The sequence below is a fragment of the Pseudomyrmex gracilis genome, unplaced genomic scaffold, assembly GCF_002006095.1.
Source record: "Pseudomyrmex gracilis isolate BER0280 unplaced genomic scaffold, ASM200609v1 scaffold_324, whole genome shotgun sequence".
Taxonomy (NCBI): Eukaryota; Metazoa; Arthropoda; class Insecta; order Hymenoptera; family Formicidae; genus Pseudomyrmex; species Pseudomyrmex gracilis.
The window spans coordinates 59,855-86,642 of NW_018020908.1; the positions used below are offsets into that span (position 1 = coordinate 59,855).

The window sequence follows — 26,788 nt, forward strand, 5'->3', positions numbered from 1 at the left end:
ACAAAATTAACTTTCATCAAATACACAGAAGAGACAAGTATATGAAGGACAAGTACACAGGGACTGTATATGTTTGTGTTTTCCGTTTGATTATTGACTGGACGACATTGTAAGGTCACCGGATCTAGGAGGGGGAGGAGGGAGGGACAGGAGGGTCGAAGTTCGATTAAAGTTTGCAGACAGTGCACGTATATAAAGAGCTCTAATTCAAAATAGACGGGGAGTTCGTCGTGGAGAGTGAGAGGAGTCACAGACATTTCATTGCGCACACCTACTACCTACCGTAAAACAACAGGTAAAAAAAAATTTAATAGATTAATATTGGCAAATTAATATTTATATATCGATATAATATTTTATAATTAGCGTATTAATATTATAATATCAGGTCTAATATTAATATATATTATTAATTTTATTGTTCATTAGCGTGTAAATATTCTTTATATTAATTGCTGATTATATATTTACCGCGCGCGCACGAGATAAATGAATTCGTATTCATTTCTGCGTTTTTCTGTTCCTACCTGGTTAGTTCCGAGTGTTTTTTTTTTTTCAACTTGCGCTTCCGTGAATTCTGTTCGTAGTTAATTTCGATAGAGATCATCACATCAGAAGAGAGAGAGAGAGAGAGAGACGTTGGGAAAGCCTGTCGCTTCTCTCTCGAGATACGCGGAGTTTGGTCGGGATCGTCCGATCGGGAAGATGTCCTCTATCTCCGATCGGAAGCTATATGGATCGAGGAGACAGAATCTGTTCCTCGTAAACCTGCTTCTTTTCCCGTATATCGTGTTTCCGAGCGTCGAATCGAGTCACTCATTCTCCTTCTCTCTCGTTCCCGGAGAACACACCGGTCCATGCCATCCGTCCTCCGTAACGTCAGCGTTCGTTTCTCCCGTTTTCTCGCAGAGAGACCAAGAGGATGAGAAGGAGGGAGGTGGGACATCCTTGCGATCTTTACGGGAGGAGAGGAAGAGTGAAGTGGATGGTTCGACGCAACCCTACGATCGTATCCTCGAGCTCTTGGCCGGGGGGGAAAAGCGGATCGTCTTCTTCCGGAATCTCGACTATTTCGCCTGATTCGAAGGCTTAGCGGATGTTTGTCCGCCAACGTAGAACAATGGCGTCACAGTGGCCATTATTACTCGTTTTTCTCCTCCTTCTTCTCCTCCTCTTCCCGTCCGTTCGGCGAATTCGTCCTTTCGAACCGGGGACCGTGAACGTTCGTTACGAGAAAGGGTATCTCGCAATCGCCTACGACGATTTCGTTTTCTCTCTTTTTTCTCTGATAATCGAACTATCTCTCGGAAACTAGAAAACATATCAAATCGGAGACAGGGAGAAGCGATCGTTGATTGTTTGGTCAAGTTCGTAAAAATATTATACGTAGGATTTATCTCAAGTTGTAATTTTCCGGAAGAAGAAATATTTTACCGTCTTTGCGCGCGGGATTATATAGTGACGTGTAGTACAAGGATTGCGGTGGTTTTAAAGATATTCAAGCGCGCGCGCGGTCTCTCCGACGTGTGTATAGCCGGGGCGCTTTTATTCGTTTTCGCCCGTTGTTGAGGCAAGCATGTTGCGCGTTATCTTTTCCGCCGAGTTTACACATAAATTGGAGCCGGCGTCTCGATAAACTTCTTCCAGCGGGGATTCGCTCCTCCGCCCGTCCCGACGCAACTTACATGTTGCTCGCCGCAACAGCAAATTCGTTATAATCGTAAGTCGGCCAACGTTAAAGAGAAATATTTATCGTAACTTGTTTTTTTTTTTTTATCGTACTTTGTGGATTTGTAAGATTTCTCCTAGAGAGCAACGTTATATATGCGGAAAGCACAAAACAGAGGCATTTGCTTAAAAATTTGCTCCCGAGTGAAGCGGAAGTATTTTGTGACGTAGGTACGCGAAGTAACTTGAAAAGTGTTGATGAAAAAAACATTCAAATTTTTGCGAATCAACGCAAACGTCGCGGCGCGAAATAGGGGAGACCGGGGCACAAAGTAACATCCAAAATAGATTGTAAAAAAAAAAAAATGTACGCAATATTATGTAATATTGGGTACGTTATATAATAGTCACATCCTTTAGCTTTAAGAAAAAACAAATATTATTCTTATATATCTTTACACAAAAGAGTATTTTAATCAATTAATAAATTAAAGAATCTTTTAAAGCTCCGAAGTTTCCAAACTAATAAATATATATTCGGTCATGAGAGCCGTTCGCTAGGTGTTGTGCGGAAATTATACGTGTATATATATATACATATATACGTGTTCACGTGTAAATTTTTACACGTGAAATTCGAATTGTAATAACAATTCTAAAATTCATATAGGATGCTATACTTGCATCTCGTATATGAGAGATCCCAAATACCCCCCTAATTGAAATTAAATTTATATTGCAAAAAAAAGATGCAAGTATAGCATCCTATATGAATTTTAGAATTGTTATTACAATTCGAATTTCACGTGTAAAAATTTACACGTGAACACGTATATATGTATATATATACACGTATAATTTCCGCACAACACCTAGCGAACGGCTCTCATGACCGAGTATTTTAATGTTAAGTACAATCGCGCAGATTTATCAACCTGCCCCATACCCAGGGTTAATTGTCACATGTTTTTTATACAGAGAAACAACAAGATATAAAATTTGTTTTTTATTTTATTAAATTTATTGAGAGTACATAACATTATACATTAAGTATAAAGTATTTATACAATATTAATAATCATGTATATATAAAAAACAACTTTAAATGATTTCACATTACTAAATCAGTTAAAAACTATAAAACATAATTAGTAATCTAATCTTTAATAAAAAAAACAATGACAGGTACTGAAAAAGTTGTAACGACGCATAACGATCACTCCGATTACTTCTTCGCGCATGCTCACCGTGTGACAACTTATCCCGTCTCAATTTGAGTCAACTTATCCCAAACGTTCATTTTAAATAAAAGATATTATATATTTATAAACTGCGATGCAATGACGATTAAATAAATATAGAAAAACTTATTTAAAACTAGCATATTTCCTATACATAAGATACAATTGCAATTAGAAAATTTAAAACCAACGAAATTACTAAAGAATCGAGATCAGAAAAATCTACTTGCCATATCCAGTTTTACAAAAGTGCTCGTAAATATCATATATAATGTTTTTAAGAAAAGTTCTTTCGTACACGTTACTAACACTAGTAGCAACTTACAATAAAAAGAAGAATATTTTCCAAGATTTAGTAAGCAAGATAATAGCAGTTTGACAACTAACTCCGTGTCACAACTAGCCCCGGTCTCCCCTAACATACAAGGATAATAAATGAGAAAATAATACGTACGTATCATATAGAGAGAATAATATTTATTACATAAATGACAAATTTATTTTTTCATATAATCCAATTTTTTTATCATTTAACCAACAAGTATTTCAAATACTTACATGTATATATGTACTCGCGCGCTTTACATTTTAAAATACCGGATGACAATAGACAACAAAATGACAGAGTGAGGGTCTCTCGTAACGTTATGTGTCGTCGTTGGGATCGACACAAAGGGAATAAATTAGCGGAAAATAAGAAAATTGAGCGATCACAGAGAGTCAAACGCTTTTCTCCCGGCGTAATAGCGACTCTGAAATGACGGCGCTTTAAAGCGGCTCCTGAGCGGAGACACGTTTCGAACTTGATGTTTCGCGTCGCGGTGATCCAGTTTAAGCTTTGTCCCGCTTCTGCCGGGTTGCGCGTCAATCGCCTCGTAAATCCGGCACTAACACGCGTTGGAGTCGCTCGGCGAAACATCTTCCTTTATGCGCAGCAATAACGGGGCGGTCGCGATCGATATTGCCGGCACCAACAGGAAGAATCTTCGCCTGCCTGAGAGAATGAAAGTACCGTCGATCGTTTTGCTCCAGGCTCTCTTCTCGAAGCGCTCTGACTACACTCGATACAAATAATGTCGATTCTTATAACCGTCACCGTTTCACTGACTTCTCGATCAAACATAAAGCTTGATTCGCGCGCGACGTGCCGTAAACCCCCACGTGTCAAGAGAGAGAGAGAGAAAGAGAGAGAGCGAGACGCAATTATAAATTTCGCACCTGACGGCACATCGGATGCATGGTTTAGCGGAGATTTATGCGGACTTTGAACAGAATGATTGATTCCGCATTTCTTGCGTTAAAATTCGGTCGATTGGTCTATCAGTCCAAAAGTTTGCGCTATTTTTTAATAAAACTGAAGAAAAAAAATATTAGATTTTCTTGTATTTTTATCTCAAAACTTGTAGGGAGTTGTGTCGCCGAGTTGCGACGCCTCTGTGACACGATTCGATTGTTCGTAGCTAGCTTTTTCTCAACTACCGACTAGCTTTTGCCAAGACTTGATAAATGTCCGCTTAATTGCTCTTGATAAACTGATAACTATTAAACCGTCGACGTTGTAATCGCGCGCGCGAGAATATCTACTTTGTGCGCCGGAACCCGGTTATTTATCATTTCGAAGGCTCGAAGGGGAGAAGGAGTTTCGCGCTGAACGAGCTCGTAAAGCCGACGCCGTGTTTGCCGACGATATTCCGATGAAAGTTTCCGCGCGACAGAAACTCGGCGCTCTCCGAACTCCGGCCGAACTCGTTCGACGACGACGACGACGACGACGACGACGACTACGACGACGACGGCGACGGCGAGCGCGAAATCGGAGAATAGCAGCCGGTAGGCCGCCGCGCCGCCGATGTCTTTAAACTAAACTTTGCAGAATGACGCACAACACGTTCCTTCGCACCGCGAAACTATACCGTCGTCGTTTTGCGAGGGAGAAAGAGAAAGAGAGAGAGAGAGAGAAAGAGAGAGAGAGAGAGATGGTGCGAAGGTCAAACTTCAGAAAGTTGTTCGCCGTCGCATACAAACGAGGCAAGTATATTCGCTTCTCACGCCGAATTTTTGTAATTTTGAACATATATATATATATTTATAATCTTTGGACGCGCGAAGTATAAATTAGTAAATTACTCGTCGGCTAAAAAAAAATCAACGGAGAAAGCTTTTTTCGCGGTTATTAACGTGTAGCCGTTATTTTCTTTTTAGCACGTTGGGCTGGTGCAAGATCACGACGGGTACAGGTTAATGACTGGGTGGTTTGCACGCGAACGAAGGTTTTTTTTTTATTATTATTATTATATCTCGTTCGTTAGAGATTTACCGTTGAGGTCGTCAGGTACTCTCTTACGAGCATTTCCTCTTGCGTACCGAAGATAAAGTGCAGCCCGAAAACGACCTGCCACGGAATTAAACCTTACGAGAGATCGTTTATATATTCTTCACCCGGTAAAGCAATTAATTTAACAAGCGTTATTATGCTGAGAGAGAGAGAGAGAGAGAACAATTTTTTGAGTATATTATAAACATTAATTGCGTGTAATATACATCCGATATAAATTATTTAAGAAAATTATGCTTTCAAAGTCAGAAAAGTACATAATAATCGTAAATTGAAATAAAATTCAAATCGGGTTGTTTGGGCCGTTTTGCAAGATGTTATGCAGAGAATGTGCTTGAATATATATATATATATAGTATATGCATATATTTGACGAAATAATTTTTTCCTCCATGTAGGATGCTGGATTTGCATCACATATATATGAAGGACTCCGTATACCCCTCTAACTAAAAAAATTATTTCGTCAAATATATGTGTATGCATATACAGGGTGTCCCAGAATTGGTTTAACATCTCTCGTAGGCAGATAGAAGGAATAAAACTGAGTCGAAATGTCCTATATCGTTTTGCTAGATTCGCAATAGTTACTGAGATTTTAATTAACAAAGATCCGCGAATAAGCATGCATCGGGCTGTCTTACGCGCGTAAGACTGCCCGCCGCGCTTCGCGCGCTAACGATGTTACCCATAGCGAAGCGCACTGGGCTGTCTTACGCGCGTAATGCCGGGAATAGACTATGCGCGCATTCGCGATTCGTAGCGATGCGCTACGTAGCTACGTAGTAGTCACGCGAATACACGCAAAAAGTGTGTTTGTATAATCGCGAATCGCGAATCACGAATCGCGAATGCGCGCATAGTCTATTCCTGGCATAAGACAGCCCGATGCATGCTTATTCGCGGATCTTTGTTAATTAAAATCTCAGTAACTATTGCGAATCTAGCAAAATAGTATAAAACTTTTCGACTCATTTTTATTCCTTCTACCTACCTACGAGAGATGTTAAACCAATTCTGGGACACCCTGTATATATATTCAAGCACATTCTCTGCATAACATCTTGCAAAACGGCCCAAACAATCCGATTTGAATTTAATTCATTCGTTATTTTAATAGACTTTAGAGGCCCGAAGAATCTTATTCTTCTTTATTAATTTGAAATAAAATTGTTTATTGTTTATTGTTTTATTGCATTACATTCTGCATACTGGTCCTTTCTCTGTCCGGTACCTTTTTATTCACATTTGGATTAACCATCTAGAACCCGAGGACAACCTTCTCAACAACACCTTTGTGTGAAACTGTTCGATTACATTTTTATTCGCAAACAATTTGTAACACTTTTATTTGAAATTTATTACTTTTCGTATTAACGCGCACGTAAATTTCGGAAACAGTGACAACGACTACGAGGCACGACGAGACTCGTCATTTCGGTCGCGAGAATCGTGCTTACGCGTTCGCGAAGTTCCTTTTCGTTAAACTTCAGTCATTGTCGGTGGCGCGTCTACTTAGCGGCAGGCGCGGAATAGTTAAATGGTTGCCTATTGCGAAAAGGCTGAGTCAGTCGTCGTCAGGAGGCGAGCGATAGGACGGAACTTCTTTGGTCTCTCGTGAAATCGGTAGTCGACGCGAAAAGCACGTTGTGCGTGTGCACACGTCGATATTCGAGCTTGACAAATCGCAGCGAGCGAGAGACAAAGATATATACGCTTCCCCGTTCGCGTGCGTGCGTGCGTGCGTGCGCGCGCGATCCTTTCTCCGGCTTCTGCACAGGTCCTCGTCGTAATTTAAAGGAGGATCAAAAGTGCTCTCTCTTCGCCTCGCCTCACCTCGCGCAGCGCGTCATACAATAACTCTCTCGCCCCGACTCTCGGTATTCATTCTCGTTCTCTAAACGCAAAGCGAGAGAGAGCGTGCGCGCGCGCGTGTGATCAAGACCGAGTACAGCGAAGACAACGCGTAATATAATACGATTCATAGAGGGATAGAAGCAATTCGTAATACGGAAGAGAACTGCAGAGAAAGAGAGAGAGAGAGAGAGAGAGAGCTCATTGCGCGGGTAGCTTCATGGAAAGGGAATCGACGTATCCGTCGAACTTTCACGATGGCTCGGAAGAGATTTGTCATATTTCCGTATTTCCTCACCGATTCTCTTAACTTGTACGGATTCGAAAAGCCGATTTTGGTGCATTAATTATTATTTTACTCTACTAAAACAGAGGAAGCTCCGTCACAATGTACGTTCGTTTGAAAAAAAAAAAAAAAAAAAAACAAGTACAACTTTGGAAAATTAAGCGGAAGATTAAATGTTTTAGACGTTGAAAAAAAAAATCGTACAAGTCAAGAGAAACACCGTATGTGCGAATTTTATAGACACAATAATTATACGACGATCAGTTTCATCTTTCACACCGCGACATCTTCCATCGTCTACTGATCCGCGCAGATGCGAGAAATACACGCGCGCTTGTGATAATTCGCGCGACGCAGGAGGCGGGTCGAAAGAATGCGCGTCGGAGCAGTTGTTACACAGAGGGTCGCATTACGAAAGGAACGAGCACTGTCGAGGAGATATCGAGGGGAGAAAAAAGGAGAGCGAACGAGAAAGAGAGAGAGAGAGAAAGAGAAATAGAGGATGGCCGGGAAAATGCTGATCCGCATTCCCGAAACGCCCGGTATTCCGGCGGTATTGCGCGAAATTGCTGCACTCTGTCCGCGTCATTCCCCCGACTGCAGCAACACGGTTATTCTCTTTCCTCTCCGCTACTCTCCGTGCTCGCTCGCTGGCCCCGTCCGACACGCGCGTGCGAGGACGCGCGTGCACACGATATATATCGTGAACACGAAGCCGGAGCTGAGCGCTTCGCGGATGGTCACGCTTACGCTCGCGCACACATTTTCCTCCTCCGCCTCTCTCTGTCTACTCTGTCTTTCTCTCTTTCTCTCTCTCTCTTTTTTTCTCTCCCTTACTTTCAGCCCCCATACACCGCTGTCGACTTTTCGAGGTGAAAAGGTCGGCTGACCATAGTCCGAGATATATTGGCCACCCCGTGCGACGTCCAGGTCGTGTTCCTTGAAAGGAAAATGCTCTGATTTCACAACGTAGAAAAATGTAAATGTAGAAAATGCAGAAAATGAAATATACAGAGGCAAAAAACTCGATGAACACGCTACGGTGACAATCGAGTTATTATTTTGAAAAAAATATTATTTCAAACCGAGTGTTTTTTGACTTTCAGACCGACGAGACGGTGAAAATAACACAGTTGAAGACAAAAATCAAGGCGGAACGGTGATGGTGAATTAAAAATATTCCTCGTCGTTGGAAATCCCTGCCGTGTTAATGAAACTCAGACTATACGGTCATTGAGGAGAATGGAGAGGAGAAGGAGGAAGAGAGGATGCGACTCTCTCCCTTCTCGAAAAAAATATCGAAGGATTAACGTATACGCCATTTCTCTTGAAGTGCATGCGGTACGCCCGGTTGTTACAGGTTTAAAACGCTGGTTGTGCGATAAAAGCCCCCAGACAGTTGGGGGCTGGATATGGAAAGATATTCTCAAGTGCACCGCAGTAATGCGAACGCGAACGCGAAGTGGAAAGGAGAAATGCGAAGATTAAATATGAGGCAACCCGCGTATATAGCGGAACGCCACTTTGCTTTCCGCGCTTTTGCATCCTTTTATTCTGCAAAAGGGCTTTACGTCTCTCTCTCTCTCTCTCTCTCTCTCTCTCTCTCTCTCTCTCTCTCTCTCTCTCTCCGCGTGAAGCGCAAATTCCTCCGCTGTGCAGATCGCGCGCTGCTACGTTAATCTCCCGCTGACCCTAACAGCAAGAAATTTTACGCGCGGCGTTACGGGGGTAAAAAAGAAAAAAAAATGTTAAATCACGTTTTCAACCGAGGATAAACACTCGTCAAAAGAAGAAACAAATTCAGTCGGCGTGACAACGTTTTAACGGACGTTTTAAATTAAAAATGCGATCTCGTCTTCGGTATTTTTTTACTATCGAAAGAAGTGAGGAGAAAAAGAAAAAGAACAAGAATGAAAACACGTATTTTTTTTGTCTGAATAATTTTTTTTCTCTTTGCAGAAATTAATGCGTATGATAATATTTAACGGGATATATATTTTTCTCAAACATGTTAAGCAAAATAATGTCGGTGTAAAATAATCTCGCGAAGGATTAAATAATACCAGGAGTTGCAAAACGGTGAGAAGTTAACTTCTCCCACGGCTTTATCTTTTAATTGGCCGGCAAGACAAGCGAGTTCCGTTGTAACGATCAGGCTAATCGCATTAAAAGCGAAAGTAACGTACAGAAGTTTAAACTCGTTTTTCAGTGCAATCTGCAATTCATAACGGTCGCGAGACTCCCCTTTGTTATGGAAATGGGATCGTTTTACAAGCTAAAGCCAATGCACCGACAACGAAACTTCCCCGACGGTCACAAAAGCCGGATGTGTCCGAAGGGGAAGAGAGACGTTGTGCCGCGCAATTGTGAACGGATGAATGATTTTTTCCGCGGCAGATTTTAACAGCCGAAAAAAAAATGTTCTTGCGAAAGTTCCTCTCGAATTAACGACGTTCCGTCGTGTTCCTCTGTCTTAGGTTTTCTCGCGTTGCGAAATATGTTCATTTTTTTTTTTTTTTTTTTTTTAAATAAATTGCAGTAAAATAACAAGAGAAGAAATAATGAGACATAAGTGTGTTTTCCACATCTCTTTCATTATTAGTATTAAGTATCGTTCTTCGGCAAAGAGAAAATATTGACGCGAAACGCAGTGTCGTCGAATAAAACGCAAATATTATTCCTAGCCGCCTCTCCGTGACACGCAACTTTGCGTCCCGATTTCCGGTTCAACCGTTTCTCTTGTCTCGAGCTGACAGTGCAGGGCAAAAACGACTTCGTGATTTTAGTCGTGTGACACGTTGAATTAAACGGTCAAGACGAGCTTTAGCGAAAGACACTTGTAGTCAAACAGTAGAAAGACATTCAGTAGAGAGAGAGAGAGAAAGAGACATTTGTGGTCGGACAAGATTCAGTGAAAAAAGACGCTTGTGGTCAGACGGTTTTTAGTGGAAAAGACTCTCACGGTTGGACAAGACTTGCTGGGGGAAAAAAATTGAAAAAATATACTTGCGCGCTCGGAAATTATCTCGACCAGAAATATCCGATGCAAAATATGTGAATTTGTAAACACGTAATATAACTTTTTTATATTATACACTGACGGAAAAACTCTATTTGATTCGGTCGAACAAAAAGGATGCGCAAAAAACATGAAATTAGAAGAACGAAAAAGTTGTGTAATATATTTTTTTTTTTTTCGTTTTTTTTTACGTACGTAACGTGAAATAGTTCGCAGGAATATATTGTAAAAAAGTTGATACTCAGGAGATATCCCCCAAGCAAACATCCATGCGCGTATCAAAGGCGTTATGACACACGATACACTATACAGCGCTGTGTCGCGAGGATCGGATTGTGTGCCATAAACCTACCGCGGTCTCTATAACGATCGCTGCCGAAATCACATCATAAAAAAGTGACAATAATAAAAAAAAAAAAAAAAAAAAAGCGGAACAATTTTCCGAGCGAGAGAGAAAATCGCCACACGCACATTTTTCACTTGTCTGTATAAGCAAAATTGCATTTCGAGGAAGATAAAACTGCGCTTCGAACAGCTGTATCTTTTTAGCGGATTACATTCGGGATTCGATGTCGTCCTACTTGGTCCGGGGGCGACATTTTTGACTCAGAGGGCCATTTCGGGAATAAGATTTCCAAGTTATAGCATAAAATCGTCTGGACACCCTATATAACCGAAGTTCTCTCTCTCTCTCTCCCTCTCTCTCTCTCTCTCTCTCTCGTAGATGGGATCAGTCGAAATTCCGGATCGAAGTAACGGAAATTTGATTCCTCCTGCCGGTAATATCGTCGGTGTCTGTTTATCCGACATTCGCGCACATACACACGCGCGCGCGCGCGTATGTACACACGCATGTGCGCGATAAGCGATTCTGTGTGTGCGCGCGTGTGAGTACACGTATGCGGATGCACACGTCTAAATGCTCACCGAGGCTCATGGAATTCAACGACCATATTAAAAGTTCGCTACGAGCGGCGTAACTCACCGATACGCGCAATTACCGTTCCTCTCTTGCGCGCGCTTACACTCTCCCGATTGTGTGCCCGGGATTTTGAAGCGCTCGTTTCTAGAGAAGCCTCGCGCGCGAGAGAGCCGCTCGTTTTATACACGTCAATTGTTCTTGTTTAATGATAAACTGGCAACTCTCGTTTGCAGATTATTCCCCGTTCGGACGGGGTAAAATCGCCCCACGTTCAGACCGAGTTCAGATCGATTGTTAGTCGCTCATCTGCGGGAGCGGCGGCTTGCTTTCAGTGGACTGATTAAAATCGAATACAAAAAAAAAAAAAAAAAAAAAAAATTATCATACGTCGTTGGGAAATAATTTTATCTATTGCGAGTTAATTTCTTTGCAACAAAACGTTAATTGCCGATCTTTCAATTAGACTTTGTAGATTCTATATTTATGAGGTTTTCAACACTGCGGGATAAGTTTCTCTCTCTCTCTCTCTCTCTCTCTCTCTCTCTCTCTCTCTCTCTTTCTCTTTTTTTTATACACGCAATAATGTTTTAAATGACAAATATTTAACAACGTGTTATCTCCTTTCGCGGGGATGTTTTGAACTTGAATAAGTTATAAATAAAGACGACTTCTTTGTTAGAGAAATTAATTACGTAGCATTGTGTTCTCTCGCTCGCGTGAACTTGAATCGTGGAAAGTGCATTCTGCGCCGCACCCAATAACCGACGCCATCAACTAATCATGCGCCGCCTCATTCTGTCTGTTGAAATAACCGACAGAAGGATTCCTATTTGCGCATAGCACAGCCCGGGCGCTAACCGGTCAAGCGGGCGGGTCGAACTTCGGCGGATATCGGTTCCCGTCTTCTTCGTGACAGTGGTATTACAGGTGCCAGTTCACTTGGCCAAATAAACGCCGCGTACATCACACATATCATCCGCCATTGGCCACGTCGCCACGTTTGCACATATGCTGATCATTATTCGGATACGTCCAGTTCTCTTCATCGGGAGAAGAGAATTCTTGTTGTGTATCGCGCAATTCCGTCGTCACGTGACGGACGCTGTCTGACTCTCAAGCATAATGACAACGCGGTCTGACACCGAGTGAGCTTAGATCTCGATGATTGAATTAAAGTTCACGCTACAGTGACTCGTAATTTCCTGTCGACTCGTCGTTTCTATTTATAACAGAATGTAATGCGAGTTTCCTTATCGGCTTCATGAGAACCGAGGTTTACATAGAGAGAAAGATTTTATTTACGCGCGATGGAAAAAGAATATAATTTTTTTTTAATATTATTATTAAATATTTTTTTAGAGAAATCTATTTTTTCTCTTTTTTCTATAAATAATATAAATAATATGTATAAAATTTAATTTAATATAACATTTCTCTCTTAACGCATTCGCGAACGATAGTCCTACGTCATTTCAAAATCTGTGTTAATTTGTTTAATAAACATATAGTGTAACAATAATAATACACAAATAGTGTAATAAACATATAGTTTAATAAACATATAGTGTAATATAATGAAGCAATTTTATGTATATACAATATTTACATCCATTTAAATAACAGAACCTTCAGGTAATATGTTTTGGTTAAAATCGCCGGTCGCAAATGTGTTAATAATAACAATAAAATAATGACAAAGTTACTGACCTGTTGTATAATAACAAATATTTACCCGTTATATAATACAAATATTTACAGCATCTATTTATAGCACGTATTATACATAATGTCTGTTATCAAATTAATATAATTATTAAAGTTCACAAGATATATATATATATATATATATTGTATTACTTCTTATTCGCAAATTGGAAACAATAATACAAATTCCCCGTAACGCAAATGTGCAATTAGACACCGAAGTCACTTCGTAAAGTGCTGAGAGGGCAAAGTTTCCGGCAGTAATGCAAAATCGCGAAAGTTGCTGACGAGTAACGACTGGGAGCACGTCCGAGAAGGAGAGGGCCGTTTCCGCGGAACCCCGATGAACCATTCCTACTGGTTTATGTGTTTTTGTTATTTGCTCGAATTGAAGAATGGCGCTCGTCCTGGAAAAGTTTCACCCGACGATGTTTTCGGGCGATGATCCGAGTTTGCCTTGACTTTTCTGTGCGGAAAAGAATTCCCGATTCCGTTTTCTTTGAGAAATCCCGGCAAAGCTTAGACCCGAGAGAGCTTTCCTCTTCCGCTCAGCGGAAATTCGTTTCGAGCTAATTTCGAGTTTTGCAAACCCCGAATCTTCAGAAACACGCACGATCCGGGGACGACTTCGCGGGGGATGCAAAGCGATTCGATAATGTAATAATCGCTGGTGGAATCGCAAATTTGCCGCTGATAGTCGAGTGGATTGAATAGAATTCTTAAAAATAACCGACAGAAATTACATTTGAAACACCGTTGAAATAAAATATCTATTTTCGTTGGAACGTCGCACGTGTTTTTTGCGGAGCGCGGCGTTTTAATGAAACGAATCAATTCTTAACGAATAACACTGATTCGAACACGACAGAGTGACTCTCTGTCTTTGTGAATTCTTCGAATTCAACAGCACGCGAGATGCGAGAGGAGAATAAATCGAACTCATTCGTTTTGCGCGTAACTACATCAACGTCGATGTGTAGATCCGCCGTCGTCGCTCGCGAGTGATAAGGGACGAGGAACGTTAGTTGCGCATTATCGTCGCGATAGAATCCATCCAGTTTTGTTCGAGAGAACAGAGTATCAATATTTGCATTCCGGCGCGGGAACAACTTTTTAGATACTGAAAAATATTGTGCCGTCTCGGTTTTCGACGCGCGGTCCATCACGCGGAGGAATCGCTCGTCGCGTTGCTCCACTTTTCGCGCGGAAAAGTTACGCGGCGCTTCGATTAAGATCGTTACGTGCTTCTTCGACGGCGCGATTCGCTCTCCCGCGAAAGAGGAAGGGATTTTTATGAGGGCGGGTAAGAGGCAAGTGTCGGATAATATACGGGAATATGAATGTCGTGCCATGAGCATTTTTCTGGGGTTATATGCACTACAGACGACGACGACGACGACGACGACGACGGCGGCGGCGGCGGATCCGATGTTCGCCGTGTACGCTCACGTAGGGATTGTATTTCTTCTCTACTCGGGAGTGTGTGCCGCGCGACGTGTATCCTCCGCACGCGCTTTTCGCCTGGCGGCGCGCGATTTGAGGTCGCGCGGAAACTACATACGCCACTTTTCAGGAAACGGATACTTCCGGCCAACTCCGCGGCGCGCGAAATCGACCGAGAACGCCCGTGGATTATAATACGACGCGCGGTGTCACATAAATAATGGCGGCGTTATAAATAATAACTTTCTTGCAATTTCAAGCACGTCGTATATATTTTTCGACCGCGCAACAGCCGCGCATCGAGGATATGTATATATGTGTGTACGGTCCTCGATCGCCGCGCGACCGGAATTAATTGGATGGAAATACGTTGAAAAAGTAGTTTCTATTTATTTGTTTGTTTGTTTGTTTTTTTTTTTTTTTTTTTTTTTTTTTTTTTTTTTTTTTTTTTCACTAGGTACTTGTAACTATATTCAAGAGAGGCACAAGACTCTGTAGGTAAGACGCGATTTTGTTATCTTTGAGAAATCGCAAAAACTTAGAAAAACAAAGGGTTTGGATGTGCAAAAGATGTATGAAAACAAAGTTGTGTGTCACATTTAACAAATATTTTAAAAAATTACACGTGTGTTTGTGCGGAGAAGCGCACACGCGCACAGAGGATATAACGTAACGTGAATTTCGGAGACGAGAAAATAAGAATTTTTGAATACAGTCGCGGAATATACGGTCGCGGCTTTGCGTGTGTTTGTGAAGACAATTGCGGCGAATCTATCGCGGGCGAATCAAATTTATCGCGCTCCGTTCGTTCCTTTTTCGCGGCGGGTCCATACGACTTGCTTTTAAGACGCTCGCGATATTGCTGCACTTTTCCAGCACGGGCGCCACGGCGAATTAGATTTGTTCAGCGATACGCGTAGGGTATATATATACAGTCGAAGAAGAAAACACTCGCCGTCGCTTTTATGAGGGGAGAGAACGTCGCGCATTTCCCCGTCAGAGGCTTTCGCACGCGAGATTTCACGCCGCGATAATTTATATGAATGTCGAAAGGGAAGTAAAACCAACGGGAGAAATAAAACGAAACACACAAAATCGACTTGGAATTAGATGGAATAAAAAAGAATAGGAGGAGAACATTTGCCGTGTGTGTGTGTGTGTGTGTGTGTTTGTGTGTGTGTGCGTGCGTGCACGATTCTCTCCGACGTGCTGCTGTTGTGCACGTATCGGTTGTCGATCGCGTGCGTTTTCTTTTTTTTTCTCGTTCGTTTTTTCGGATATACGCGAAAACGTATCGCGTTCGCGTGGGGTATGTACGCGGACGTGCGTTAAATTTAATTACGGATCTCAAATGTTTCGCGCGCGCGCGCGTTTTCCAAGTGTGTTTACGACACGCTTGCGCGAAAAACCTATTCGGAATATAGTTGGATATTGTACGCGCGCACGCGCGCTTAAAATATGCGCATAGTTACCGTGTGCGGAGTTTAACCGGGAATAAGCTTCGACGCTCATATTCTGTAGACTTTAGTGATACATTAAAACGCAACGTGACGCGTTCTTAATTGCCGCATTATCGTTGCAAAACGGCACATTCAGTTTCCCATAAAATCAACGCGGTTCTTAACGAAGCTTGAAATTGATTGTGTGCGCTTGTTACAGCGTCCGTTACATATTTCATAGCTGCCTCGGAATAGGGCCACTTACCCCAGTGATGTAAACGCATCGATATATCTCATTTATTTTTCAGAAACGAACATCGGCGTAATAAGAGAGAGAGGCGCGCGCAGTAATGCGAGCGCGCGCTCGGTTGTGTGCTCAAGTTATTAAATCCGACTTCGGATTTTATTCATCAGCGAGATAGAAGAAGAGGTGATAAAGTCCGCGCGAAAAAAAAAGTGCGAAGAGGAAAACGTTTTGGAATTGTTTTTTTTTGTGTGCATCGCGTTTGTTTATTCGAAAATATTATTTCCGCCGAGCTTGTGTTTTCACGCGCGATTCATTGCGCGAAGGCTCGTGAAATGAACGTTTAACGAATTTTTGCCGATCAAGGTGGGTATCGGTGTACCACGCGCGCAAGTTGAGCACGATGTTGGGAATATCTGACGCGTAATTTGCGCATTAACGATCGGTATGCAGCAAGCGCACGTCACGGTGTTGCAACACGAATAATTAATTGTCACCGAACCGGACGCTTTGTAGTTACGCGCGATGGCTAATTTAACTAATACAAAATTTCGAACATTACTGAATCTAATTTCAACCGAAGCTGTCACAAAGGGCATGAACTGTATTTAATTAACAAGTTTCGCTCCCCAACTCAAGTTTATCAAGATCGATTTCGATTTATTGAATAAATAAAAAAAAAAAAAAAATTATTTGGGTGTCAATCCGCTGTAATGAAGTATTGGTTTGTAATTCAACCACTTTGTCATGTGTGTGCGCATATATAAATCACTTTGTTATTTATTAATATATCACAATATATTATATTTATTTATATTATTATATTATTTACTTATACGGGTGATTCTCTGTGAACGCGTAAATTTCAACTTTCATTTTTGATAAAAGATAATTATTATTAAACTAACGGATAGCGATGAATTATGTTTTTTTAATACCATTTTAATTTGCCATTCGTAATATGAATACGTAACTGTGCAATATAAAAAAATTATCTATGATTTTTATGTCAAAATAAACTACGGAGATTAGTTTTTGACAACTACCAATGTAAATGAAAGAAAAATTATATATACATGTAAATTATAAGGAATTTACGGTATAGAAATTTCTCCGTATAATGAAAATTCTTTATCGAGAAATTCCCGTATGTTAAGAAACGGGTTTCTTAATTTGCTCGCGAGCGCACACCGAGTATACGCTCGCGACGTTATCTTTTTTTACGGCGAATCGCGCGGTTCAGGAAATGAAATCGCTTCTTGTCCGCCGTGAAAATGATAAAAAACGGGACGCCGCGGTCTAAGAATTTTCGGCGTCTTCTTCTTCCTCGTCTTTGACTGGTATCGTATCTTCGCGGTTGTGTACACACAGAGAGAGAGAGAGAGAGAGTTCATCTGTGTGCGTCTGCCGAGTATATAGGTGTGTACGGAGGCGGGCTATTTTGCTCTTCTAAGCTCTCTTAGGATTATCTGATATCAAAGGGGACGTGCACCTCGGGGACGCGGTCCACATACGGCGCTGCTCGTCGAACAAATAATAATAAACTCCGGAAGAGGCTTTCTCTCGAAGGATACACGGACGTTGCCCGCTCGTTGTTCGACTCTTTCGTTTCTTTCTGGCGTTTCCTCGTCCTCCTTTTCCCTCCGTATCCCGTTAAATTCCGTCTACGGAACTGAGACTTCCTGTTTCGTGATAGAAATCTCTCACATAACCGCGTAAGGCGACGTTCCGTCATGAGGATTAATCTGAAACAACTGATCGCAGTCTCAGTTTAATGTTCTCGGATTCGAAACTCTTGTCAGAAAGTCACTGTAATGATGTTATTATTAGGTTCGACTCCTGGCCGAGGAGTTTTTTTCGCAATATTTTCAAATTAGTTAGGGAGGTATCTGGGATCTTTCATATATGAGATGCAAATCTAGCATCCTATATGATTTTAAGAATTGAAATTTCAATTCAAAAAACCCACATGTAAAAATAATTTACATGTGAATTTATACATGTATATATATATATATATATACATGCACGCTTATTCCTGCACAACATCCTGGGAACGGCTCGTATTGGCCCTTTCGTTCTTAGTTTCAATTTTCACGAGCCTTCACTATTCATTCGTTTGATGTTATTATTATTTTTTAAGTTTTTGTAAGTTTAGAGGAGAGTTTTTAGATATTTATATACAAAACATGAATATAAATTGTGATACAATTTCCGCGCACGTCGATCTCGAGAGAGATCCGATCCCTCGTATCCGTTCGATTATCACGGAATGATGATTTGTCGCACGCAGGCGCGTCGATTGTCGGGAGCTTTTCGAGCGCTCGCGCTTCCCCTCGTCGGTCGCTCGTCTTCCGGCGGGATCCGGCGAGCGCGTTCCACGAGCGCTGGCGGGATAAACTGCGCCATTTCGCGGACCCAGCGACCGCACACCTAACCGAGAGAATTGGCCCAAAAGTCTGTATCTCGTCGAAAGTTCGACAGCTAGTTCGAGGAAGTCAATTCACCGCTCTAACGAGGCCATCGAAGTCATCGAACCGCGCTCACCGGCTTTCTATCCCGGTCTGCAACTCGGATTAGAGGGTTGTGGCCGAGAGTGGAGAAACCTAGGGAAGGATACGGATATGTTAAGTATCTCATCTTTCGTGTAGTGGCGTCGTTTCATCTCTCGCACAAGTTATTTCTCGTTTCTGACGAAGAATATTTATATATCAAGTTTCGTGCTCGTGTTATGTTTCAATAAGAAGATAAGGAGGAAAGGCAATAACGAGCTGTACACCTGATGTTCGGGCAAAATTCTTCTTTATTATATTTACGTTTGCATCAATTGTTAAATCTTCGGAATAAAAAAAGAATTTTATTCAAACATCTCAGGTGTACAGCTCGTTATTGCCTCTTCTTTCTCTCTCTCTCTCTCTTCTTATTGATATTTATCAAGTTTCCGACGTACATATTTATCAACGTGATATTTGAATGTTTTTTTAATATATAATTTTTTTTCCCCGCGATGTTATTAATTTTTATTCGTTGGATATTCGCGTCTCGATTTGTCTCGCGCTTTATTTAATAATTTTACTCTGATACGCGATATAAACTCTCTCCGCATTGTAAAATTCCTATATATATTGGGATAGGGAGTAGAATTAGACTAACTGGTACACGTGGAATATGGGAGCTCACATACGTCTCCATCAGGTAAAAGCTACTCTGAAACATCAGCTAAGAATTTAATTAGGATCGCGAGAGAGCACACGTGACGCGCGAGAGGAATTTTCTCTCTTTCTCTCGGATTATAAAACAAGCATTGTGATGAGAGACGGGTAGAAATCGGAGCTTTCAGCGGTTGAAATCGCGAGCTTCCGCGCCGCACTTATACATGCACGCGCACGTAACTCGTCATCCGCGCGTTTCCCGGATCCTCCTCCTCCTGACGATCACGCGAGTTGTTCTCTCATCTTTCGCACGAATTATCGCATAATTCCGCGAATATATATAACGGTCAATAGCGCGCAGTTGAATTAAAGATTTAAGTCCGAGAAAATCGCAATTTTCTCCGCGCGCAGCAACGAAGTTGGAGGTTTCTCTCTGCACAATTTTTTTAATTCTCACACGTAATGACGATTTAATTAGGATCTATTACGCGAGCTTGCATAGGGGAGATAGAGTATTTTTCGCTTTTTTTTTACGCGCAGACTTTTTACCTCAGCTGATTCAAATTTAAAGAAAGACCCGCGGTTAGAAAAAAATCTCGAGGTCCGGGAATAAAGTCGCGATTGTAGCGAGTTACATACGTAATTCTCCCGTTTTTGTACAAAAATTCCCTCTCGTTTTTTCTCCCGGTTCTTCCTGCCCGGTTTGCGTCTCTCTTTCCCGGAGAGAAACGTAACTGAAGATTAATTAGAAACGCGCGAAGAAATCGCTCGAGGAGAGTGTGATCGAATAAAAATCTCAACACACAATTTCACAACACAAACCGCGTATAATTTAAATCAATCTCGAAACACATCGTACCTCCCGGCGTCGTGTCGTTCTTCCCTTTCAAAGTCTTTTTTTGACGCGTGCGCGCGTGTCTCTTCACGAGTCTCTTATCCGCGGTAAAAAAAATAACCGCGAGAGGATCCCGCGGAGAGCATGTCTATGCAGTTGCCAGAACGGCGCGCGCCGCGCGGAGAGCATAACGCTAATGGCTTTGGAGTGTCGCGGTTCCGAGACACGTTGCACACACGCGTCCCTCAGACACACAGACTTAGAGAGACCCGGAGCGAAGTATCGTTATGGCGCTTGAATGCAGACGTGTGCAATCCTCGAGGGTGAGAGAGCGAGTTCAATTGGAGAACGGACGGGGGATCGAAGCGGAGAGGATCTTCCAAAAGGACCAAAATAGTCGTTGGGGGTTCAAACGATGTAATTACACTCGGAAAGACCCGAAATTTGCTCGAACGCCTCGAATCTCCCGTAACACGTACCGGCTGAGAAGAGAAACTTTTCCGGAAAAATAATAAATATGTTCGTTTCTCTCACCCCTTCTTTCCTTTTCCCAAGAAAAACGGCGATCGTGCACGTAGAATAACTTTATGACGTTATTTAACAATAATAATAATAATAATAATTAATTGAAAACGAAGCGCACACGCAAGTGTACGCGTATATCAAATATGCCTGACATTTATTATAAAGTAAAGGCGCGCATGTAATGTATTATGAAATTGCGAAGTATTTTAATTAATCGGCTCTTGTATATATAAATTATGTATATCGCATTAATCGCTGACGTTCGCGGTTATATACGTTTCTGGTTCACGCGAACGAAAATTTTGGATTTGATGTACAATATATCCGGAAAAAGGAAAAAAACCAAAAACAACAACAACACGCGATCGAAATATTTTTCATTTCTGCTCGACTGCTGTTGGACTGCGTAGATTTTCACGCGGTATTATGTTTCACCCCTGTGGGTGTTTCTCTTTTGCTTTTCGCGTTTGCAAAAGAAAGGAGTTCGCATAGCGCGGCGCAGTTCGACGAAGCGGATTTCGATAGCGTATGATGTTTTGTAATGCCGGCAAATGGCAGCAACGCGCATCTGTCATCAACAACACACAGAATAGTATCATTCGGTTTCCGCGCGTTTCCACATTTGTTTCCGTTTTCCCTTCTCTCTTTTCTATCTATCTCTCTATCTATCTCTCTCTCTCTCTTTCTATTTGAAACTAAATATAACGGATGCGGATTTTTGTTCCACATCCACAGAGGATAAAAGCGTTGAAGTAATTCTCGACGAAAATCAGATTATCGTAATATTGTAAAGAATAGGGGATCGCGTAATTTGCTTTTATAGAAATAGGAATATCGAAATTCCGAGAAACTAAATAATAACAACTTAATGTATCGAGACACGTATATATAAGTACACACACCTAAATTACATACAATTATATAATGTAACGTATATAATATCTATCCACGTAAACCAAGATTGTTCAATTATCTTCTTTTCATTAATTTTTTTTTTTTTTTTTACTGATAAAGCGACTCTATTGTGTGTCCCCACAACGAAGCAATTTGCGTCTCCTGGCGGACTATCGCAGAACTAGAGTATTTTCGGCGATAACAACCAATTTTGTCCGAGAGAGACCACTATCGATGCGGCAGGACTATCGCGTTCATTTACCAAACCGCGCGATAAAACTCTCTCGTCGCTTTGCCGCGCGACGAAAATTTCTTATTAAGCTTCCGCGGAAATCCGCCGGAATATATTTCGGGGGAGAGGGGAAAAGCGCGACTTTCTATCTATTCCTTATTCATTCTCTCGCGCGCGCAAATTTTTCGCGAGAGCTTCTCCTAAGCCAGAAATCACTGTGGCGCGCGCGCGCGTCTTCGCGAACGACAAGATGTTCGTTAGCGAAGATTTCTTTCTCCGACCGGGCTACTGGATTTCTGAGGTATTCTTCTCTCGGCGCGCGCGCGGTACTTTTCTCGCGGTTCTCCTCATCGAGCGCACGATTCATCGTTCCCGAGAGAGAAATCTAGAGATATCTATATAATATAATCTCGCGAGAGAAATACTTTGAATAAATATTTTAATTACTCTCGAAGACTCGCGAAAGATTATTTTGACGGAGACACGACTTGCTACTGGGAGACTTGGAAAATGTCGTTAGTTGCGGGAGAGATCACTTAAATCTTCTGAGACACACTCGAACAGCGAAAAGTCGAATCGGTCGTCGAATAAGGTCTCAACTAGCAATATATCTTTTCGCGAGACAGCGCGCAAGTACAGTGTCGCGCGCGATAGTCTCGCGCGATTCCACCATCTCGTCGTAGCCAACTCTATTCGAATGTCGCGGATATTGTCTCATTATCGGATTTGATTAATGGTCTCTCACGGCGCGCGCGCTCGCTCACTCTCTTCTACATCCGTGGCTATTATAAGGTGATTTTAAGAACTTTCGGAAGAGAGTTCGAATATACGCGAGGAAAGATTTAATCTGTCGAACTGAGCTTGTGTCAAAGGGACCGGTTGGCAGGACCAAGAAGAAGATGGGATTGGATCGATAAACTCAAAGGGAGGGGAATGATAACACGGACTGCCGTCTCTCGTTAAGCGATCCTCGCCGACGATAATGAAGTAGACACGGCGGAACGAGCCGGCGAAGAGTTCATAAAGAAGGATCTGTCCATCGACGACGCCCTTTAATAATGATACCTTAATTAATCACTTTAATTTTGCTAATTATCAGTAACCGGGGAAACTAAGCTGCTCTGTCGAGTCTTAATCGGACTGTAGTTCCGTTTTTCAGAATGTTCATCGCGTTCATCTTTCCTTTCCGCGGGATCACAACAAAACATTGAAATATATTCAAACAAACGGCTCATTGCAAAATCGCATCAATTCTATGGAATTATATTTCGAGAGATAGAAATAGAGAGAGAGACAGAGAGAGAGAGAGAGAGAAAAGGTTATTATTATTATAATCTCTTTCAAGAATTCGTATTCACGGAATACTTTTGTAACTTATACAAAAGAACCCGTGGATTTAATCGTGTAATATAACGTTTTGTTCGAGCGAAATCAGGGCGCTCGCCCTGTGCGCGCGATTCTTCTCTTCTGCAACGCGCACAAGGGAGCGCATTAATGCAGATTAGATGCGTGAGTTCTTCCGAAATTCCACCCTCCCTCCCCCCCGTCCGCGAACCCTAGACCCGTCTACGGATGAAAAATCATGAATGAAAAATCCATCCGAGAGACACTCGCAATCTTCCCGTCATCAAGATGTTCCTTCAACTTGTGCGCGTGTCTGTGTATGTATCTGTGTGTACGAGAGCGCGCGTGAGAGAGAGAGATTCGGTTTCAAATTCTCTTCTCTTTCTCGAGTTCGTCGCTTCTCGTGCCGCTTGCGCGCGATCAGTAGAGGATTTATCCGAGAGGAATCGGCGTTTCCTGCCACCTCATCAGGAACCCCTCTCTACGGAATCGCGCTATTTCTCTTGTGTCCCGAGATTTCGTCGTCTCCGGTGTCTCGCGCACATATATGCAACCGCACACCGCGACGCGAGCGCGCTTTAACACGTTAAAGTTGCGACGTTGTTCTTATTTGCGAGTCGCGCAAATGCGGTTCGAATGCAAATGCGGTCTCTCGCACACGCGGCCTAGGCTCGGCGTGTCGCACTCCGAAAGTTGGATAAGCGAAAGACAACGGCGTTGCCGGAGACCAGCTGGGACATCCCTGAACCAGACCGGGGGTTGTACTACTTCGCCGCCCCGACTCCCACCGGCTGGCCGGCCCGACGACCTGGACGCGACGGCGACACGGGGGGGAGGGAAATTAGGACGGCGAAACGTCGAGTCGCGAAAAGCGATTAAGGATGCTTAACCCGTTGGATACGATAAAAAGAAAAGTAAAATCTCCGCGAAGAAAATCAGAAATAATCCGCATGTCGTAATGACATTAAGAGCTTGATAATCGTAAAAAGGAACTTTTTTAATTCGCAGAGAATTGGAGAGAGAGAAAATTCTAGTCTAGTTTTTTCTGCGGAGAAGACAATTCTCCGCATATTTCGAACGCGCGGAGAAACGTGCGCGGAATTTCGCATAGGTGTTATTGTTTTCTCTACGCCGATTTACCAGTTCTTCGAAATGCATATTACCCATACCGATCTGATTAACCACTCGCGCGAGCTACTCCCGAAGGAGGACGGAAAATTCTGCGGGTATAAAGAGCGAGCGACACTTTTATTCAAACATTCCAAAAAAAAAAAAAAAAAACCGCTCGACGGAAGCGCATCATGAGACAATGGCTACGGGAGCTGCCGATTGTCAATGTCGTTCCTCATCGGGAACGTGCGTCTGAATGCCGCCATAGAATCGACGTCCCGGCGCTGGCAGGAAGCTCGTTAGGCATTGCCTCGGGGATTCTTTTTGGGGCCCGTACCTTGGAGATCCGTTTCTCTCTCTCGAGCTCGTCTTTCCGAGACTCGGCGTTATGTACCGGTCGTGTGTACATATGTAAATATATCGCGCGCACCACGCGCAACCCCCTTCGAAAACTCCCGGGCGCGGAACTTGTGTGATTTCCCTAATCACGGATGTGACGCGCAAACCAACCAAACAGTTTACAGTCGTACATAATTAAAGAGACCTGCGACCTTCTCTGAAAAATGTTGTCGCCTTACGTTACTTAATACGATCTTAACGTCTTTTGAAGAGAACACGAATAGTTTCAACGTCGAAAAAAAATGTGATTTCTATGGAATATTCCGCAATATTCCGAGGTATTAACTTTTTGTTATACTTTGAGAGATCAGAAGAGAGAGAGAAAGAGGAAAACTTTTATTCTCTCTCTCTCTCTCTTCAAAATACCAACATTTTTATTCTCTACTTAATACAAAACCTGTGTAATAAATAATATTTTAAGGCTCGTGAAAATTTCAATTAAGAATATAAGGCCGATACGAGCCATTCCCAGGATGTTGAGCGGGAACTTGTACGTGCATACATATATGTATACATCTATAACAAGTATTACTTGTAAATTTTTACAAGTGAGTTTTTTGAATTGAAAATTCAATTCTTAAATTCATACGGGATGCGGGATTTGCATCTCACATATGAAAGACCCCGAATACCTCCCTAACTAATTTTTAAAATATTGCGAGAAAAAAACTCACTTGTAAAAATTTACAAGTAATACTTGTTATAGATGTATACATATATGTATGCACGTACAAGTTCCCGCTCAACATCCTGGGAATGGCTCGTATCGGCCTTATATTCTTAATTCAAAACCTGTATGTCATTATCCAAAATTTTTTGACACACAGAAAGAGAATTTTCCAATTAAACTTTCGAGAACTGTATACAAAGTATGTTACGCTTATAATTTATACCTGTACTGTTCAATTACGTTCGAGAAAGAAGTTGAAACGTGTATTTCGATGAATTTTTCCAAGCAAAAGTTTTTTATTCTTTAATTTTTTTAAATTTTGCTACTGAACACACACACACACACACACACTCTCGAATAATATAAGAGCGACCGGTAAAACCGGTGAGTTCGCAATTCAGGACATTATTCTTTCACGTGTCCTAAAAAACTCTGTCTCTCTTCGCTTGCGTAATATGCGCGGGATGTAAAAAAAAAAAAAAAAAAACCAAGTACACACTGTCGATCTTTAATAATTGCGAACGCGCGCCGAACGCGGAACCTCAATCCGCCGACGAAAAATTTAATCCGGAAATTTCGGGTTCTCTCTCTGGTATTTAGGTCGAGCTGCACTTTTCCCGCGCGCGTCCAATATTTTTGAACGCGCGCGGTCGACGCGCGTGCGACGTGCGTATGCGCGCGGAGTGTCACGCGAATCTCACCATATCGAAAGCTTTGCATTTCAAACTATACGATAAAGCTTTGCGGTCTACCCCGGCTAAAAATTTTGCTCCGGTGAGCGACTGTCGATCGTAAGATTTAATCGCTTTGAAAAACCGAATGTTGCAACGCACGCACAATAACGGTAAATAACATATTCTGTGCGCGCAATAGAAATATATATATTGTAGTAATAAACCGGTAAATATTTTACGTTACGAAAACTAAAAAAAAACCCTTGTGAATATTAATAAGAAATATTTATACGTTACATTTTTAGGTGAAAAAAAAAAAAAAAATCTCAACCACAATTTGTAAAGTGAGTTTTACTCGTTTCTTTACAATAGTAAAAATTTTTATTTTCTAAATATCCGATCAAAGACAGAGAAAGAGAGAAAGAGAGAGAGAAAGAAAGCATCATTTATTGAACGCTCCGGGATAAGATCCCTTTAAGCGTAAAATACAAATAAATTGTGAGTTATTCATGTAACAAAATAATAAATTCACAACGGAAATATAAAATATATACAAAAAGAATAAAAATAAAAAAAAAATATCAAAATTCAAAACAAATAAAAAGAAAAAGATAGTTATAATAACAATAACAATAGTATTAAAAAGAATGTAGACAGACTAACACTAGTGACAAAAGTGTAGTCAAACATGAGGTAAATTTATAACAATTAATTAGTAAGAGCGGCAGCCATCCAGTAAATAGGCAAACATCAAACTCAGAGAGAGAGAGAAAGAGAGAGAGAGAGAGAGAGAGAGAG

The 26,788-nt window shown here is 41.7% G+C and overlaps 1 protein-coding gene across 1 annotated transcript in view; it reads left to right on the forward strand.

Annotated features, from left to right (window-relative positions):
- Window positions 1-240: 240 nt before the first annotated feature.
- Window positions 241-26,788, forward strand: part of LOC109860077 (lachesin-like) — a 107,392-nt gene continuing 80,844 nt past the window's right edge. Inside the window, exon 1 of the mRNA XM_020438930.1 lies at window positions 241-295. The gene's annotated coding sequence lies outside the window, so the exon portion shown is untranslated. The remainder of the gene's footprint in view (window positions 296-26,788) is intronic.